The sequence below is a fragment of the Ylistrum balloti genome, unplaced genomic scaffold (genome assembly GCF_031769215.1).
Source record: "Ylistrum balloti isolate Yb309-2 unplaced genomic scaffold, AGI_CSIRO_Ybal_v1 Utg370204, whole genome shotgun sequence".
Classification (NCBI taxonomy): domain Eukaryota; kingdom Metazoa; phylum Mollusca; class Bivalvia; order Pectinida; family Pectinidae; genus Ylistrum; species Ylistrum balloti.
This window is the reverse complement of record NW_026782177.1, coordinates 1,320,272-1,341,752: the sequence shown is the minus strand read 5'-3', so window position 1 is coordinate 1,341,752 and position 21,481 is coordinate 1,320,272. Positions and strand designations below refer to the sequence as shown.

At 35.9% G+C, this 21,481-nt stretch overlaps 1 protein-coding gene across 1 annotated transcript in view; it reads right to left on the bottom strand.

Moving 5' to 3' along the window:
• The window catches only part of LOC132551518 (uncharacterized), a 62,141-nt gene that overhangs the window by 22,967 nt on the left and 17,693 nt on the right, over window positions 1-21,481 (bottom strand). The window contains exon 2 of the mRNA XM_060215670.1: window positions 19,810-20,028. The gene's annotated coding sequence lies outside the window, so the exon portion shown is untranslated. The remainder of the gene's footprint in view (window positions 1-19,809; window positions 20,029-21,481) is intronic.

Genomic DNA, 21,481 nt, shown 5'->3' with positions numbered 1-21,481 from the left:
ACCAAATATCTAATCCTTATAACCTCACACAACCAAATATCTAATCCTTATAACCTCCCACAACCAAATATCTAATCCTTATAACCTCACACAACCAAATATCTAATCCTTATAACCTCACAACCAAATATCTAATCCTTATAACCTCACACAACCAAATATCTAATCCTTATAACCTCACACAACCAAATATCTAATCCTTATAACCTCACACAACCAAATATCTAATCCTTATAACCTCCCACAACCAAATATCTAATCCTTATAGCCTTACATAACCAAATATCTAATCCTTATAACCTCACACAACCAAATATCTAATCCTTATAACCTCCCACAACCAAATATCTAATCCTTATAACCTCACACAACCAAATATCTAATCCTTATAACCTCCCACAACCAAATATCTAATCCTTATAACCTCCCACAACCAAATATCTAATCCTTATAGCCTCCCACAACCAAATATCTAATCCTTATAGCCTTACACAACCAAATATCTAATCCTTATAACCTCACACAACCAAATATCTAATCCTTATAACCTCCCACAACCAAATATCTAATCCTTATAACCTCACACAACCAAATATCTAATCCTTATAACCTCACACAACCAAATATCTAATCCTTATAACCTCACACAACCAAATATCTAATCCTTATAACCTCACACAACCAAATATCTAATCCTTATAACCTCCCACCACCAAATATCTAATCCTTATAACCTCACGTTACCAAATATCTAATCCTTATAACCTCCCACCACCAAATATCTAATCCTTATAACCTCACACAACCAAATATCTAATCCTTATAGCCACACACAACCAAATATCTAATCCTTATAACCTCCCACAACCAAATATCTAATCCTTATAACCTCCCACAACCAAATATCTAATCCTTATAACCTCCCACAACCAAATATCTAATCCTTATAATCTCCCACAACCAAATATCTAATCCTTATAACCTCCCACAACCAAATATCTAATCCTTATAACCTCACACAACCAAATATCTAATCCTTATAACCTCCCACAACCAAATATCTAATCCTTATAACCTCCCACAACCAAATATCTAATCCTTATAACCTTACACAACCAAATATCTAATCCTTATAACCTCACACAACCAAATATCTAATCCTTATAACCTCACACAACCAAATATCTAATCCTTATAACCTCACACAACCAAATATCTAATCCTTATAACCTTACACAACCAAATATCTAATCCTTATAACCTCACACAACCAAATATCTAATCCTTATAACCTCACACAACCAAATATCTAATCCTTATAACCTCCCACAACCAAATATCTAATCCTTATAACCTTACACAACCAAATATCTAATCCTTATAACCTCACACAACCAAATATCTAATCCTTATAACCTTACACAACCAAATATCTAATCCTTATAACCTCACACAACCAAATATCTAATCCTTATAGCCTTACACAACCAAATATCTAATCCTTATAACCTCCCACAACCAAATATCTAATCCTTATAACCTCCCACAACCAAATACCTAATCCTTATAACCTTACACAACCAAATATCTAATCCTTATAACCTCACACAACCAAATATCTAATCCTTATAACCTCCCACAACCAAATATCTAATCCTTATAACCTTACATAACCAAATATCTAATCCTTATAACCTCCCACAACCAAATATCTAATCCTTATAACCTCCCACAACCAAATATCTAATCCTTATAACCTCACACAACCAAATATCTAATCCTTATAACCTCCCACCACCAAATATCTAATCCTTATAACCTCCCACAACCAAATATCTAATCCTCATAGCCACACACAAAACTTAATCTATTCAAATTTTACAAACTACTAGACCCCTGTAACTCTACATCATCCTGCCATTGTGTTACTTACTGATGCTGGGCGTTACATCGCCTACCCTTCTGCTGTGTCGCAGCATCTTCCTTTATCACATGTCACTTGGTAAACAAATCTTCCTAGCTACAGGAAGGCCTAGAACTAATGAAACCACAGCCATCGTGTCTCTTGTTGTGTCTTACAATGAAATCTGGTCAAAAAATCTTCACGCACATCAAGCACAATTAATTTTATTCATTGTATAAATGTGAGTCTGACTGCTGCCATGGAGCTCATTGATTCTGATGCCTTGATATAATTACTAAGAATCTTTCACTAAAAACTGCGAACAATCATGTTGCTGCCTTGCCAAACAACTAATCGAAGTGATGGGTTCCAGGGGATATCCTTGGGCAGGTGGCGTCAACACATATCCCTTCCTTCTGTCAATCAAAACACAGTCCCTCCCACCCAAGCTTACATCTCCTAAATGCTGGATTAGATAATGATAAAAACAAATTTCAGAAATATTATTTATAAATGAAATCATTTACTCTAATATCTCATGAGCTACAGACACATGATAATTATGTCCTACAGTAAAAGATATACTCTTCCTTGTATGGTTTATCTGTTATTTCCATTGAAGGTACATGCTACTTTAAACCTTTTTATCTGTAATTTTGGCTTACAAGTGAAAATAAGGGCTGTCAGAGACAGATTATGCTCCTGTATTTTGACAAAATTTAAGTATGAAAAATAACAAAGTGTGATAAGAGAGTTATGATGTGCACTGCTCTCCTAATCCTTGAAATCTATCTATCTAGGAAGTTTCATGTTGATACCTCTTATAGTTTTTGTGTAATGCTGCGGACAAAATATAAGTATGAAAAATGAAAAAAGGGCAATAACTCCTGAATTATGCAAAAGAGAACTATGGGTTTTTGTGCACTGCACTTCTCCCTGTTGTGATCTATCTACCTATGAAGTTTTATGTTGATACCTCTTATAGCTTTGGCGTTATGCTCCGGACAAAATTATGACAGACGGACGAACGCAAGACAGACAAATCAGTGACTATATGCTCTCCCTTTGAGGAGCATAGAAATATGATACTTTACACAATTTACTTATGCTTTGTGTTAGAGTTAAGGGTATATGCTACATGACACCATTTCAACACAGATTTGAGTTACATTTAACTACAATGTCAAATTTATTTTACTGGTGACTTGTACAAGAGTTCAGGGTATATGTTTCCTTTTGTGTTAGAGTTAAGAGAAAATTCTTTTTTAAACCTTTGCTTGTCACATAATATTGAGGGTACCAGTATAAGATTCCTTCCATCTGTGCCAACCAATCGTTGAACTAACAAAGAAAAAATTTCCATTCCTATCAATGTTTCTTTGGAACTCTTTTGGAATAAAGGTTCCTGTCAATGTTAGATATGAAACTTTATGCGGGAAATTACATTTTGTGTTTCCAACTAAAATGTTGTGTATGTTAAAAAACATGTTTGAAATGGGAAAAAGCCTGAATAGCTCCACATTACACATGTATGTATTAACAAAATTGTGTTCTTTCATATCTGATGCATAACATTTATCTTCAATTGTCCTTAAATCATCTCAAATTCAAATTCAAGCATTGTTATCAATCCATCCCAGATTGCTCTGACAAATTGTCCATGTACTAATGTAGATACATCTATGTAATCTGATTACTTCCTTCTTGTCAACATCAACATATATATAACACTGGGCCAATTTTCCCTGGAACTCGAAAGCCAGAAAATCACTGTACAAAGCAGGGTGATGATGTCACTGACCGAGCACTGCAGCAGCAATATTAGAAGTCAATTTTGTAACCCCTGAGCACTCGAGCACAAATTGTCGTAATTTTTTGGACAAAGGACAATAAATTGGGCAGGAAAGGAAATCGATAAACGGAGGAGTGTTGGGTGTTGTGGCGTGCATCAGTCTGACTATTGACCCCCATATATGTAGAAATCAGGTGACAATCACACTTGTTTCTTAATACTGTATTTGAGATAAAAAAAAAAACACGATAAAAGCCAAAAGTATCGTGTATACCTATATAACATGAAAAATGTTTTGGCATGAGAACTCAGAAACTGTATAATATCATAAACATCTCTGTATGAAAACCCAAATGCATTGTATAAACATCAGTGATGTCTGGGACTCATTTTTTTTTGGACTCCAGGACTCATGCTTTTCCTGTAGGACTCCCTCAAATTTAGAGAATACGCTATATCTTTGTGTGACTGGATTCATCCAAATTTTCGTAAATGGTGCCCTGGACTCTTCAGAAAAAATCCTACAAAGATTCTAGTATATAATATCATAAACATCCCTGTATGAAACATACAGCCTTCAACATCACAAAATCCCATTATTCAAACATACTTATTAGAAATCAGTATATATATAAGTATCAAATTCCACTAGAACAGTCCTGCATCTGTCGTGTATTTCACAATACCATTGAAATTTTTCTCCCTGTATCTAATTTTGTTATTTTCAGTGATAGCAAAAATTTTATGTTGTCGAAAGAAAAAACTTGTCATGTCGCATATTATAGCACAGACAGTAAGGATTGTCCTGTGAAACCAACAACATCACAAATCATGAACTACCCTGGGGAATCAAACCCTTGTCTAGCAGCACATTCTGAAGTTGAAATCTATAAAAAATCTCCAGACATCAGAGCTATCTGGCGCTGACTTAAACAATTTTTTAGCAGAAAATGTGGATAAAATTGATTTGAAAAATTTCAAATCAATTGATCTTCACCTTTGTATGTAATGGTGCTTTTATTGGTTTTGTGACAGAAATTGTCAGAAACGTTGTTATCAATGATTTAATCTTTTTCATCATGAAAAGGAAGAGCAGGTGCTTCAAGCTAGTCTGTCTTTAAAATTCTGTGGAATAATCAAACTTCTTGTAGAAAAAGAAATGGAAGTCTTGATCAGCATCAATAATTTTCAAATTTCCTCAAAGTGGAATAGTTTACTTGGTGTATCAGGTATATGGATATTCTGTAAACAACCAGAGTAGAAAACAATGGATCGATACATTATTACAGGCAAGTCAAGATGCTGAATCTGACTCCTCACCCAGGCTGATGATGGAGCGATATTGCAGGAAATGACATTATAGAAATGTACGAGCATTTCCTACCATTAGTTGTACATTTTCATATCAATTAAGTTTCAAGATGAGAAACTTATTCCTTGTATTACAAGAAATGCTTACATGTTTTGGCTCACAAATACAAAATTTAATTTCTAATCTCACATTTTGCTGACATATTTCAAAGCCCTTGTTTCCTTTTTTTGGCAATTGCTTTATAATGTGTTCCTCTAAACCGTTTCTTTACGCAAAAATACAAAATTGGGCCAAACTGTGGCAGTATCACACAGTTTGATAGTTTTTAAGTCAGTTATTTAGGACATTTAACCCTTGTGATTATAGAAATTGGATCTAGGGAAATCCTTTTCAGCAAATCATAAACTTAGTTTCATCATAGTTCTGTAGAGGTTGACTGAATATTTCAACAAACTAATCCTTTATCCCCGAAAACATGTAATCCCTCTAATATACATGAACTGATCCTCCCTGATGATGTCTTAGTAATTCACAAGAAATGTGTAAAACCACCCTCCTGTGTAGGAGAGTGATAATGATATATCACCACATACCTAAGTATGTAGTCTGAAGGGTTCTGACTGTATTTCCGAGTCATTATTTTTCGTCTAGGTTGTAGTCGATGGTCAGAATTCCTCTTTATATAAAAACAAATTCTAATGACCCCTACAAAAGTCAGTATTGTTTTTGTTTACAATAGCGCAATATATGTTATAAATTATACATTAATGGAAAGAAAAAATCATTTTTCTTCTAACCTGCATATGTATCAAAGCAATTGAAGGTTGTAATTCAAATATTTCCACTCATTTCGCTCAGCAACTTGACTTTCCAATATATTTTTAATGGCTGCCTCTGTATAGAATCTCTCTACAGATGTCATTGTGAATATTCCAAAAGTAAACTCTTGTAAGATTAGCAGAAATGCTTAGTTTACAAGTACATCTCGAGAGATTCCATATATGGACACAAGGCACACAATGTGATTACTATATACCCATCCTTACGTAAGTGGGCAGTATAATTACCCTATACTCTTTTCAAAACTGTAAAAATTATGTTGGCTGAACCACAGTACAAATACCATCAGTACAGACACTAAACAGGACATATCAAACCGTACTCTACGCAGAAAGGCTACCTTAAAATAGTAATTTTTTGTAATCCTATCTACCTTGAATTGAAATAATCCTTTCCATCTCGATTTTTGTGCCAAATTTTAACGAGGAAATGTATGTATCAAATCTATTTTTGTTGAACTACTGAGTCCAGTAATATCATAAACCTGATATGTGAAAATTCCTGCAGATCGTGATAAATATCGCAATAACTTTTGATATGAAGTTCATCTGTACATAAGTCAGCTTAAAATAGTACATGCCCATTTTTTGTTTTTTTTTTATTTTTATTTTTTTTGCCTTTTTCTAATTTGTCATTATATTGAGTGGCAAATTCAAATTAAAAAAAATAATATTTACCAGAATTCTTAGATCCACTTCATAATTGTAAAAGTATGACAGGGCTGGAATTTGAAACTCTGGTGTTGATGCACATGTTGAAATAAATCTGTTACACAGACTATACCATATTACAACATGATCAAAATTCAGCAGAGTACAAGCTAAACACTCCAATGACTTTGATATGAAATAAGCCAAGCGTGTAACTTAAGTTCTTTTGATGGACAACTAACCTGAACATCAGGATGAAGATCAGAGAAGGCTTAAGTTGAGATTCAGAATCTTAGCTGGTTCCGATTTGTGTCCAGGTCATTAAGTGGGTTATTTATGATAGAAGTTACTCCAGTAGGTCATCAGCAGGTAGGGGGTTACTTTTTCAACATCAGAAATCTTCCCTATATCATTAATAAAGTGTATGTATATAAGCAGGCAATCTATCCATTTTTTTTAATTGAAGGTCACAAGGTGGTCCATTAAGACTGGGGATACTTCAGTACAAGGTCATATAGACAGGGGGTAACATTTTTATCTCTGGAGGAGGATCTATCTTGACATCATTTACCAGAATATCTTAGACCTATCAATAAGAAAATCCAGCTAATCTTTTATATGTCCGACATTTATCACAAGTAAAACAGAATCAGATAAAATCTTACATCCAATCAATAAGAAAAAAACATTTTGAAGATCTGAAAGACCTAATAAAAATATTCCCTACTGCATACTGTATACATCCTTCCACAACTTCTCAAGGCCAACATGTTACATTTTACTCGGAAGCAGGGAGTTAGGACTTCTTACAGGACAATGCGAGACAGCAATATGTGACGGCTTATCACAGGACAATGAAATAGTTTTTTATTTTTACGTAACGACAATATCTATAGGTGGGCTTATTACCACGGATGGTCTTATTGCCCAATGACTTCTTTAAAAACAAATGATACAAACCTAATATTAGTGATTTTTTATACCCTTTCTTTAGCACAATCGACTTCAGCAAATATTTTTAGAATTACATGTCGTTGAGCCAATACTGTTGTTTTGTATGGGTTTTTGTTAAGTTCCTTTTCTCTTCAGCTTAATACTCAAGAGTATATAGGCAAATGATCAGTAGAGAGTGCTGATATATTTTTGCCTGATTTTAGCACAAAAAAAAAACTTCTGAAGCAAAAATATTTCACTACCTGGCCTTATCAGGAATGAACAGATTTATTTACTTGCCTTATAAGAAACAAATATATATAATTACCTGGCCTAGGAACTCTTTCCAAACTTTGAATCAAGAGTTGTGAGGGACTTGCAGTACAACGTAATGGCTAAGATAAGGTATCTTAAGTACAGCCAATTCTTTTTTCCTATTTGGCATCATTTTGTACCTCCAAAAAGGAGAGCTCAGTGTTTATTCTTTGACTGGCATTGGTTCATTACTGATGGAGTAAAGCAAAGTTAAACCAGGCCAAACATTAGTGCACTTAGAGTTAATAAGGTGAATGGAAATCTGTCCTGTTATAGTTGTCTGTTCCGTCAGTCATATTAGCCAGGTATACTCTTACGTAACAGGAAGTAGATACAGGCATGCCAGTTGGACATTATTTTGGTAGGAATGATGCGTAATGTATACTGCAGCTGATGTGGAGCCAACACTAACGTTTACAAACATCAGGTGGCTATATTTATATACAAAGTATAACTGATTGTACAACATATATACCTTCGTGTTTACCTGCTTAAAACCACATATCTTTGAAAAGATAGAATCAGCAGTTCTAGTTCCACTCAGATGTATATTACAGCAGCAGATGAGGGGTATTTGTTTATGTCTCTGCCAATATTCTTACATTCCTGACACAATCAAAGCCTGACTAAAATGATCAATTCTCTACCATTGTCTAGTGACTACCTGTCTACAATGACCAATTATCTACAATAACCAACTGTCTGCAACAACAAACTGTCTACAATGACTAACTGCCTACAACTGCCAACTGTTTTCATTAATCAGTTGTCTTCAATGATCACCAATCTACAGTGACCAACTGTTTACAATGCCTATCTCTCTACAACTGCCAACTGTTTACAGTGACCAACTCTCTACAACTGCCGACTGTCTACAGATACCAACTGTCTACAACAATCAACTGTCTACAGATACCAACTGTCTACAACAGTCAACTGTCTACAGATACCAACTGTCTACAACAGTCAACTGCCTACAGTGACCAACTGTCTACAACATTCAACTGTCTACAGATACCAACTGTCTACAACAGTCAACTGTCTACAGTGACCAACGTTCTAGTATCAATTGTCTGCAGTGATCAACTGTGTGCAATAGCCAGTCATCAAAATGACCAACTCTCTACAGTGACCACTTGTCTAACAACACAGTCTACCGTGACCAACTCTCTACAGTGACCACTTGTCTAATAACACTGTCTACCGTGACCAACTCTCTACAGTGACCACTTGTCTAATAACACTGTCTACCGTGACCAACTCTCTACAGTGACCACTTGTCTAATAACACTGTCTACCGTGACCAACTCTCTACAGTGACCACTTGTCTAATAACACTGTCTACCGTGACCAACTCTCTACAGTGACCACTTGTCTAATAACACTGTCTACCGTGATCAACTCTCTACAGTGACCACTTGTCTAATAACACTGTCTACCGTGACCAACTCTTTACAGTGACCACTTGTCTAATAACACTGTCTACCGTGACCAACTCTCTACAGTGACCACTTGTCTAATAACACTGTCTACTGTGACCAATTCTCTACAGTGACCACTTGTCTAATAACACTATCTACCGTGACCAACTCTCTACAGTGACCACTTGTCTAATAACACTGTCTACTGTGACCAACTTTCTTCAGTGACCACTTGTCTAACAACACAGTGTACCGTGACCAACTCTCTACAGTGACCACTTGTCTAACATCACTGTCTACCGTGACTAACTCTCTACAGTGACCACTTGTCTAATAACACTGTCTACCGTGACCAACTCTCTACAGTGACCACTTGTCTAATAACACTGTCTACCGTGACCAACTCTCTACAGTGACCACTTGTCTAATAACACTGTCTACCGTGACCAACTCTCTACAGTGACCACTTGTCTAATAACACTATCTACCGTGACTAACTCTCTACAGTGACCACTTGACAATAACACTATCTACCGTGACCAAGTCTCTACAGTGACCACTTGTCTAATAACACTGTCTACCGTGACCAACTCTCTACAGTGACCACTTGTCTAATAACACTGTTTACCGTGACCAACTCTCTACAAAGACAAGCTGTCTGTAATGGCCTCCTGTCTGTGGTGACAATTTCTCTGAAATGACCTACTGTTACAATGACAACCTATTAAAGTCACCAAATCAACTGAAACTGTCTATAAAGGTCAACTGTCTATAACAACCATCTCTCTTGAATAGCACAATGAGCAGCTGGCTTATGATGTCACTTTATGGTGGGGAGTTGTTGTTTAGAAATGCTAAAGCCATGTAAATATCACATCTCTCTCTAAAATACCTTGTGAAACTAGAGCCTACCTGTCCACAGCTGCTACAGTTGAATTAAGCAAAATTAGAAACATTTTTATCATTTCACAGCTAATGATTTGTTGAGACAGGTTAGACTGACATTTATGAAACTGCTTGTTATTTTTTTTCAGAAACAACAATTGGAAAAGTTCATTAACCACTGGTTAACTTTAACCCTGTTATGAACAACCTGGAGCCAAGATGCCAGACAGAGTTAACAAAAATCAGGTTTCAATAACAGCTAGAACTGGTAAACATCAAGAAAATGTTGGATAGCAACAGGCTCCACCAAAACAAATATTTGTATGTGTTAATCCAGCTGTGATAACTATGAGACAAAAGATATTGAATTCTTTTATGATTTCTCTTCTGTAAATTACAAAGACTTTTTAAAAATTCAAAGGAGCTTTAAAAAAAAAAGGACTTTCTGAATCCCTATCCAGAATGATACCTATTTAATCAATATTCTTGTCTCCAATCTTTTAAGTACATTGATTTTCTTTATCATGGTACATCCTCAAATGTTTGTTAAAGGAAAAAAATACAAAGCTGAATAGCAAAATCTCTATTCCATATGAAATTTCAGAAAAAGTTATTGATCTGCATCCTGCTTACGTCAGCATTAGATGAAATATTGAAGTATTAAGAAATGTTCACCCATCACACTGACAGTTCTGGCTGTCATCAATGTTCCCTCCCATAGAGGAAAACCACTTTACAGGCCAAATACTTCTCCCGTGCCACTTGGTGTTTCTGATGTGACCACTTTGATACAAACACTGAAATATATTGAGTGAAGTGTGGAGCTATGGAGAATCCTTGCCATCAACCTGATTGATAAACAAACAGCAGCCAAATTATTGGTAAATGCTGTTCATTAGTAAGAAATGTAACACAAACATAGTACAAATATTACACATTCTGTTAACTTGGAAAGCATCAAGTATTGCTTTTGTCTTCATCTTCAATAATAAATTCATCCAATATTCAGTAGGTAACTTGTTTAAACAGAAGGCTGCCAAACCAAATCCTGGCAGTCTCTACAGTGTTGATAGACTGACCTAGCGGTATATTATAGAAATACATCAGGAGAAATGTACCACAACAGTATGTACTACAATAACACTAGGAGCAACAAATTCCTACTACCACAATATTTGGAATATGTCACATTGTACAGGTTTCCTTTAACACAGTGGTTAGTCAAGACATGTTGTTGTATCATGGTTTTTACAGTGAACTGACCCTTATCAGAATAGCTGTCCAAGATAGTTTTTTTTTTCAAAATTGTCTTATAACAGAGTGGACATTTTCTAAAAGCAGCTATTAAAGATAAGTTTTCCTGTAGAGCCTAAATTCCTTATTTATCTGATAATAACCCTGGTTATAAGCCAGACCTTGGTTATTGCAGTCCAGTACAAACACTTTTTCATTGTCCTGTAATAAGCCCACCCTCTCTACTTGAGTGTTAGAGTTATTGTGTCTGTCCCCTGGGCTTACTACTGGATGGATAGCGTATAACAGAGAAAAATGGAATCAGACTTTTATTAAAGTAACCATTCACAACAGATTTAATTTGCACATCTGACAATGGAGCTACAAAACATTTTTCTTCAGTATCTTAAAAATTGTTTTGGTGGTGCAGTTTTCACACGGTCTCTTTTGACAGGTTAACTGCTGTGTTTTCACAGTAGTGGTCCCCTAAGGAAGTTTTATGGCTATATGAACTTACTCCACCATGCCAGGTCAGTGCGTCATAAAACGCAGACTTTCAATAACATTCCATGATACAGTATAAGGAATAATTGCTATTAACACCAACCATCAGCCTCTCTGCTCCTGTCACCCTCTCTTTCCCTTTGTTATTTAAGCAATCTGTCCTATTTTACCAAAAGTGATAAATGAATCAAAGATAATGTAAAAAATCTCAACAGCTCCAGATAATAACACATCACACTCTCACTCTACATAGGCAATAATTATCAATAACCATGATGATGGAGCTACAAATATGATCTGAAGAGAATATATCACCAGTCTGGTCAGCTTAACTTCCTGTATAAAAGATAAATAAAATCCATCTTTCTTCCACAGTTACTACCAACTGCGATTTCAGCAATACAACAATTTGTGATAAATTCTGAACCAGCATCAAAAAATTATAAATTCTTCTAGGAAGTTCCAATTCAGGTCAGGCTATGACAAGTAAGTTTGTTGTTGCTATGAATGTTAAGCTGAGATCTACCAAACGCCGATTAATTGAACAATCAAGAGAATAAATTGTCCTCGATAGTGAAATGAACAACAGGTTCATGACCTAGCTGTTTGATACTGTACATATAGATTCAAGATAAACTTTATGTAAGTACTATCAAACAAAATTTTACCAAGAAAATCAGGTATTTATTATCCATGTTCAAATCTGTGAGGATCTATTTTCATAATTTTTCTTTGATCATGCAATTTTCAAAATATAATCGCACACAAAAGAGCGTAAAACTTGAATGCAGAAAATATTCTGGAAAATGTTCAGATTTTTTTATTAGGTGAAAGTAATGAGTTGAATGTTTTTGATAACAACTTACTCAGTTTTGAAAAAAATCATATGGTCTACTTTGTGCAACCAATTAATGGGCAGACAACCAAGGATCAATATTCTATTTCAGAACATTTTCTTCGGGTTGTTGATTTCAATAGAATAAGTGTTCTCATAACACAACCAGTAGAAGTTTTAAGTGTGTTTGGAATTGTATATAGATTGTGTTATAGAAATTTTTACAGTATTGATATTCTGTACTAACTTTTAACATCAACTTATTCATACCTGAAAAGATGTTATCCTCCACACAGTTTAAGTAATCTATTCAAAAAAAAAAAACCTGAATTGTTTGATTGGAAGATCAACTTAAGGAAATCTAATTCATGACTGAAACACACACCGCCTTTTACAAATAAGTTCCGATCTACAAAATTTGCTAACAGTATTACTGGGTAATTAGGTTAACTGATTAGAGATTTTGGAAAGAAACCAAGGAATGATTAAACCAATAAATAAAACTCCAGAATAATTACATACCATAATATGATAAATGTAAGAAATAATTTCAATAGGAGAGAGCCCTGACAGAAATCACCAGAACATATTATCCTACAGAATATACACCATGGTTAAATAATATTAATGGTATATTGATTATAATGTACAAGCATTTTTCTTTTTTTTCAAACATTTCTTTTTAGATCTAATTTTCTTTAGGGAAGTTTTCCTTCTTTTATGTCTAAAGGTTTAGCATGTGTAATTGTAAGACTACGCAACCAAATGAGCTGCGTGGTCAAGTAGCTCGCTGGTAATGCAATACTCGTTTACCTAGGCATCTGTGTTTGATTCCCAGCATGAACATGAAAGGCAAGTTATCCCCTAATACTCCAGAATCTTCCCACAGTAAAAAAAACTCATACACTGTCCATCCTGGCCAACAAAATAATAACTGTAAAATCATAAATTTTTGTGGGAGAATTATTTTCATGGATTTCATTGGTACCCTTAATCTATGAAATCACTGTTAATATACATATAGGGTGTATTCAACTTTATTTATCCAAGTGTCAACAAAATAGCAACTAAAAAAAACACACAAAAATTGAACCCCATGAAAATTATGACTTTGAAGTAATTTAAGTTGTAAACTTGTATTGCAATTGTTGTAAAAGAAATAAAGTTTATAATTAACTGAGTTACCTGGTGATTGGTGACCAATTAACCTAAACACTTTTGTTCTGTCTATACCCAGAACCATATCATGCTTCAGTGCTGATATATAACCAGACCAGAAAACACTGAGGTGTTCCACATGTGTATACCAACTCATGCGGAACACCTCAGTTTTTTTTACACATTTTGAGAGCAATGTCTGGCAGCTGGTGAACAAGGTATGAAATCAACAGAGAAACAAGTGAGTCTGACCTATGTGTCCATAAACAATTTTAAGCAGGCAAGTGACCTCTTTTTCTATTCTAAGTTGTGTTATTTCAGTTATGTTTATGAAAATATATTCCTTCATGTCTCACCAAACTCAATTAGTGAGCTCTGTTTGCATTAAAGAATATCACTGACAGACTGATAGACTTGAAAACCAATTCCTCCTGACGTTTACATCTCTGATATCTATTTAGGGAAATGACCTGTTTTGTTTGTTTGATGGCGGGGGTGGGGAAGAGGGGGACACCAGTAATTAGGGGTCTAATCCTTAGAATGCTACCTAGTAAGTAACATGGAATTGCAGTAAGTCTTAAGAAAGGGAGCTAAGTCTGTGCTTGGAGTGAGAGACTACATTTGGGAAGAACATGTTTCCTACACACAAAATCTACTTTTCAAACAGGCGGGCTTATTTCCCATCATTATTAAAAACGGTAAAATAATAATTATCTAGTAAACGTTGAAAAATTATTTGTAAACTTTCCCTAATTATGCAGTATGTCCAATAAACAGGTGGGCTTAATGTCAGCATGTGCTTAATATAGGTAAAATTTGGTAATACACAGTTATTAAATAAAGGTTTGGAGCTAAGATAAAGAGAACAACAATGTCTGTCTTGGCCTCTTTGTTCTCATCTGGAACATATTGTAGATATAGCATAACATGTGTTGAGATGTGCATCTAAACAAAAGAAACAAACTCAGGAAGCAATAGACTAGATTACTATTGATTGCAATCTCTATCATTTTACACTATAACTAGCCTATAAAATTACAATACAGTGTATTTGAAAATAATTTAAATATCTTACGTCTAAGATCAAATGTAAAACTGATGTTAAAAATTAGAAGATTTAAAATGCATTACTGAGTGTGGTGTTGTAATGCAGCATTTAAAAATATTTATCCAGGAAAGCTATACCTGAAACTTATATAATGAATTTGTATTAAGTTTGGAATTATGTTACACTGTCGTCACAGTGTTGATATCAGGAAAATCGACTGTATAATAAAACATAAGATATTATATGCATAAAATTTTGAAGTTGTAACTAATCCTACGTGAATACTGGGAGTTTGTCAGAAAGGACAGGTGTTTGGTATTGCAGTTCAGAACAGATGGATAAGGGGTTATGTGGATGGAGGGGCATTGCAGAAAGGGAAAGCAGGATTGAGACAGTGACTAACAAGGGGTTGGAAAAGGGCTAGAAGTACCTCTGCAGGAATAGGGACAACAACATCCCTAAGAACAAAGAATAACACTAAATAGTTAAGAAAATAAAGACAAGTATTGGAAAGAATATGGTAAAATTGGCGGTGTGGGATAAGGAACGTGGAGAGAGTGGGAGGGGAGAGAAATGGGACTTGGAAATGTGCAAGATGTGCCATAATGTCTAGTAAGGAGGTCTGGGGATGTCCCATGTTCCATACACCAGAAAATCTCTGTAATGAGAATTATGGGACTGGTGAACTTCTAAGGTAGGGGAAGGAGTGGGGGTGTGGAGTTGAAAAGGACCATAAGGCTCAGTACTGGTGCTACCATAGAACCATAAACATCTGTTTCTGTGACCCAATCACAAGCAATCAAGGTAAGAAAGTAATCACTGTGTATAACTGGTGGTGGTAGACTTGGTAGTCTGTTGGCATGGTGATCTCTGGCAGTACTATACACCATCCTCAGATACCTATGGTAGGTACATATGTGTGATATATATATCTAACCTGTGTAATTTCTGCGTAGAGTACAATGTTGAGGTGAATTTACTGGTTATATAAACCCTAAAAAGAGATACTGACCTAGAACAAAACAATAAATAAGGAAGAATTTGTTAAATGTTTCCTTCCCCTTTAAATCTAACTTCATATTTTCATCCTGTTTTAAGATCACCCGGAAATAAATATTCACATTTACTGAAATTCAGCTTTATTTTAAACCTGAATTCCACCAATTAAAGTTGGCCTTATTGGCCAAAGGTCAAACATGTGAATGGTAAATGGCAGAAGATTCGCAAGGGTATATAGTGTCACATGTAAATCCAGAGAATGACGATCCTGAACAAAGTCATGATTAACAGTGTAGCACAAAAAGTAGAGCACAAGACAAAATTGAGTTTGACTGGAAAATAAATCTCACATTGTCAAATGGTTACTTAGATTTTATGTCCTTACAACAAAGAACCTATGGTTACGGAATCAAGAAACTGTTCTGAAAGATGATGGTCCACTTTTAAAGTGCCATCACACTGAATGACAACTGGGATAAAAGATGTCATCCCATTTAATTTGTACAAAAACTTTATAAATCAGGTTATGATTTCTTTTGATATCCTCACACAGCACAGGTCATGATAAACCAATAAATCTGTAATGCTACATTTATTACATCTCAGCTTTCATCCTAAACTGACAGGGCTGAGTATTTGATATGACTTCTCTGCACTGAAAGCAATACTAACCTATGTAACTGACATTTATAAATAAACATTTCAAGGTAGTTTCTCTTGTCTGACTGCAAGCCAAGGCTATATTAATATGCTTTACAATATCAAATAAAGTCGTCTTCAAACAGTAAAATCTGGGCGTTTTAGTAGTTTCAGGTCTGAGCAAGAAAGACATTAACTGGGAATTCACTACAACAAGAGGCCCATGGGCCTTAACAGTCATCTGACTATTAAGAGGTATATTCTATAGAAGCCTAATACGCCTAGAAACTCACCTATTCTTTAAAGCTTATAAAGAACTGCTTGGCGGTTCATAAAGTCATTATCTGTAAACTTGAAATCCTATTCCTCTGCACAAATACTATGACCCAGGACCTATTGCAATGTTCACAGAAGAAATTCTAAGCTCTCAATACATTTGACTCCAGTGACCTTGAAAACATGTCAAGGTCAATCATTTGAATAAATTTGGTAGCCTTCACCTAATTATGTTATAGAACCAATATCAATAGCCTAGACCTTAAGATTATGAAAAGAGAAGATTGTTCAAAAGATTTTAACACATTTAATCCAAGCCAAGGTCATTCATTTAAACAAAGCTAGTAGCCCATCATCCCAGCAAGCTACAGACCAAACATTAGTACACTGGACCTTTATGTTATTCCCAGGAAGTTGTATAAAAACAAGTTATATTATAAATCTTGTTGGTCCAGATGGAAGTGGGCAAGTTGTCCCACTTTGGGAAGAAACTGGAAAACTTGGAAAAAGCTCAACTGGTCCACAGGTGATTCCATACCTTTTCATATCCACTATTGGAATAGAACCCCAGACATACAGGTAAATTTCAGTCTAGGTGGAAATCTTGGTCAATCCAAGTAAGTAATGTCACATATTCCAAAATGAGATCAAGGTAAATAGGAATGGAACCACTAGTTATACTAATGAACATCTAGGACATCGGTTTCTTATTGCACCAGGAAATTGAATGTTTACCAATGAGATCATTATGAGAACTGTAAAATTTCCCTGTAATCTTCATCAAGTTTCATCTCTTAAAACCATGTGTTGTGATGATCTTGCACAAGAATTAGGAAATTGGAAAAAATACTTTTGATATCAAATCAGTGCAACATGTAAACACCACAGGTTGGGGAAGCAGGTGGGCTTGCTATCAAGTAATGGAAAACTGACATGAGGGAAATTGAATTCATTACACTTAACGATAGCTTGGAAGAAGCTGTCCCTGTTACTATATCCTGAACCCAGGGATATATGATAGAGGGATAGGAGAATGTCTGTATCTCTTTGTAAAGCTACAGGATATAAATTGTAGGTAACTAGCCTTGCTGTGAGCAAAGAGACTTCAATGACACTGTGAACAACACAGCCCCTAAATTACATACTTCCTTTTCTGGACCCAAAGTTAACCTTCAGTTGGACTACTGGTAAACCCCCTTTCCCTATCCAATCCAACCCTAGAACCAAAGGTAACTATTCAAAATTTCCTTCATTCCCATTTATGAAACCCAAAACCACTAGATAACATTCTGTTGGATTTCTCTCAAACACCACGACCCAAGATAGCTCCCTTCCAACTTTGGACCCAAAGATGTAGCATGATGGGGTTAACAATTTGGTTGTCTTCTCAAAGTACCCATTTGTTTAATGATGGTGACAGAGTACCTGTAACTATCATATTAGTCCACAAAACATCAATCTCCTTTTAAGTTTCAGAATATAAAATGAGACAGTATGAAAACTTTTGCAAATATTCATTTCATTTAAAGGCATAGGTAAACAATTAGTTAATGAAATTTTCAAAAGGAATTCCTTGTAATGTTAAATAAAATGATACAGAGAGAGAAAAACTTATTCAAAACCTTATAATCTATCAATACATGTATATCACAGAAAAAATTGTAAATGTTCTAATGTCGTCAAATGACAGCATCATGATAGATCAACATACTCTAAATTTTGAGAGTTTGAATTGATTCATTCTTTCAGGCAGCAGAAGATGCATTTGTTTTTCAATTTGATGTCTTATCTTGAATTCCACCACTAAGATTGTAAAAAGGTTTATGGGTGATCCATCCAGCTTTAACCTCAACAAACCCTTAACCTCAACCATGAAGGATTTTTTTTTATGATGCTCTGGTTTCCTCCTATATAAAAATGACAAATTAATGTAAGTTGATAGGACTTATTTCATACTTGTAGTAATTTATTTATCTATCAGATTTCTTGTACAGAAATACAGACACCCCCCTGGCTTCCTTAGAGAAAACAAACACAAGGTCTGATTAACTGGTAATGAAGCATGAATATAAATTCCACTGTAAACAAAATACTGAGATAAATGGAAGATATTCTGTACCAGTAGCTTCACTGGTTACCATTGTGACCATGACCTTATCTGATGAGTGGGTCACATGCTGATAGGGGTCAGTGGTACTTTATAATAGTACAATGACCTTGATGTCCTTGAGTTGATGGATAAATGCCATACTCCCAGCCTTACTAACTGGCCAGCTCTATGTTGTGGAATGTATTAAGTCTTAGGAAGTGGGGTGGGGCAGAGATTAAGAAAGTGGTGAGCATGGGAGGGAGGTGGGGTTGTCTAACACCTCCTGTAGTGTATAATTAGGGATGAAGTATCATTCACCATCCCTTGGCCAGCTGCTGTATCTTGCTCTGTTATTAAGTCATCAGCTGCAGGTTTTAACTTTCACTGACATTTAAATAATAGTGTAGATATAGGCGTCAACAGGGCCAACTTTACAAGGACTGGTGATCGCTATCAGACAAATCAGCCTTGAGGCCCTCCATCATCCTCACACACACACACCTGTCGGATGTGTGTATACTGTTCTAAAACACCATTCAATCACAGCAGAGTTTTGGCTGGAAAAAAATCTGTAAGATAAGCTAGTATTATAGATGACTGGAGGTTCTGTATAAAAAACAATACAGAGGATAAACAAGTATCTGTACATGAAAATAGGGAATATTTCCTCTCATGAAGGGGAGTGAATCCACCGTACGCAGAAAATAAAATGAATAGCAGTGTTTCAGGTGGGGCTGGGCAGAGAAATAATTTTGTGGAATGGGTGCATATGTGGCCCCGAGGTGGGATAAATGGCCGTGTAAAGGAGAATCACAGTCTGACAAGATATATGAGTAACTGTAAGCCTTACACAACACATCTGTTGATATACTGGACATTAATGCAGATGAACGTATTGATTTTTTTTGGCCCAAAATTACTACAGTTGTAAACAAATGAAGAGTTAGTCATCTGTTAGTTCGTTAATCAATACTCACCTGCAAACAAACTCTTACTTCTGAGGTCCCGCGTACTAAGATGTGTGAACTCCAGGTAATTATCCTCTACTAATCCGTGTTATCTTTGGTAATCCTTGAAAACTCTCCGATAGAGCACAAACATCCTACACACAGGCGGTTCCTATCATCTACTCATCAACTGAAAGCATTCAGGCAATACACAACATCCCTGACCAGGCAGTCTTCTCACAAGGTATTCTGTAGAAAATCAGAAAAAAGAGAATGCATTTGTAGGTATATACCTACCTACTATATGGAACACACTCGGAGGCTATGATGAGGTGGTAGTATGTATCTTGTGCCAGGGGTTCCTATCACTGGTCGGTCTATAGCAGCTTGGCTATACAGATAGGTTGTTTAATAATAAAGCACGTCAGCCTCTAATTTCATCTCTGGTAAAGACTTGATTCAAATCTTTGATAACCATGGTTACTAAAAGACAGCATTTACTCAAAGACTACAGGAGAATGTCATTTCAGAGTGTCATTCCAACATGTAACAGCCACTGTGCCAGCCACTTCACAGGATGGTATAATAGGTCACTTCTAATACTCCAGTCTTCTGTAATGCTCGATGATATTCCCTGATTGTAAATACAAAGCTTACTGCCATATATCTCTTGCAGCATGCAGTGACCAGCTTACCATACTGGCTAATATTACACAGATACATGGTGAGATGGACCGGCTGTTTGTAACATGAAACCTGTATGTATCTTCCTTAGCAGTAGTCGGTCACTGAATCCCTTACCCTAGGGGTAACAGACATCTAGAGACTGATTCCCCACCCCAGGGGTAACAGGAAACAGCCACTGAACTTACCATCCCCAGGGTAACAGGAGCAAGATATTGACCTTATTCCTGGAGTTATAGGGATCAGGACACTGACACCCAATCACAGTTATCAGCCAAAGGTCACAGAGAAAAAGACCTTGATCTCCCACCCCAGGGTAACAGGGACAAGGTATTTATTTCATCACCCTAGGGTAACAGGGACAAGGTATTGATATCATTATCCTAGTGTAACAGGAACAAGACTTTGATATCATCACCCGAGGGTAACAGGGAGAAGATACTGATATCATCACCCTAGGGTAACAGGGACAAGGTATTTATTTCATCACCCTAGGGTAACAGGGACAAGACTTTGATATCATCACCCGAGGGTAACAGGGAGAAGATACTGATATCATCACCCTAGGGTAACAGGGACAAGGTATTTATTTCATCACCCTAGGGTAACAGGGACAAGATATTGATATCATCACCCTAGGGTAACAGGGACAAGGTGTTGATATCATCACCCTAGGGTAACAGGAACAAGATTTTGATATCATCACCCTAGGGTAACAGGGACAAGATATTGATATCACAACCCTAGGGTAACAGGGACAGGATAATGATATAATCACCCTAGGGTAACAGGGACAGGATAATGATATCATCCTTGGGTAGCAGCAACAAGACATTGACTCTACCACTCCAGGGTGAAACTGTATTCGGACAGTGATTCCTCTGCCAGGAGAAAAGATGACCATGCCCCTGACTGAACTTACCCCTCTGGTAAAACAAGAACAAGATACTGACCTCACTATTCTGGGATTAACAAGAGTCTGATTTCCAATTCTGGGGGAAACAAGAACAATATATTT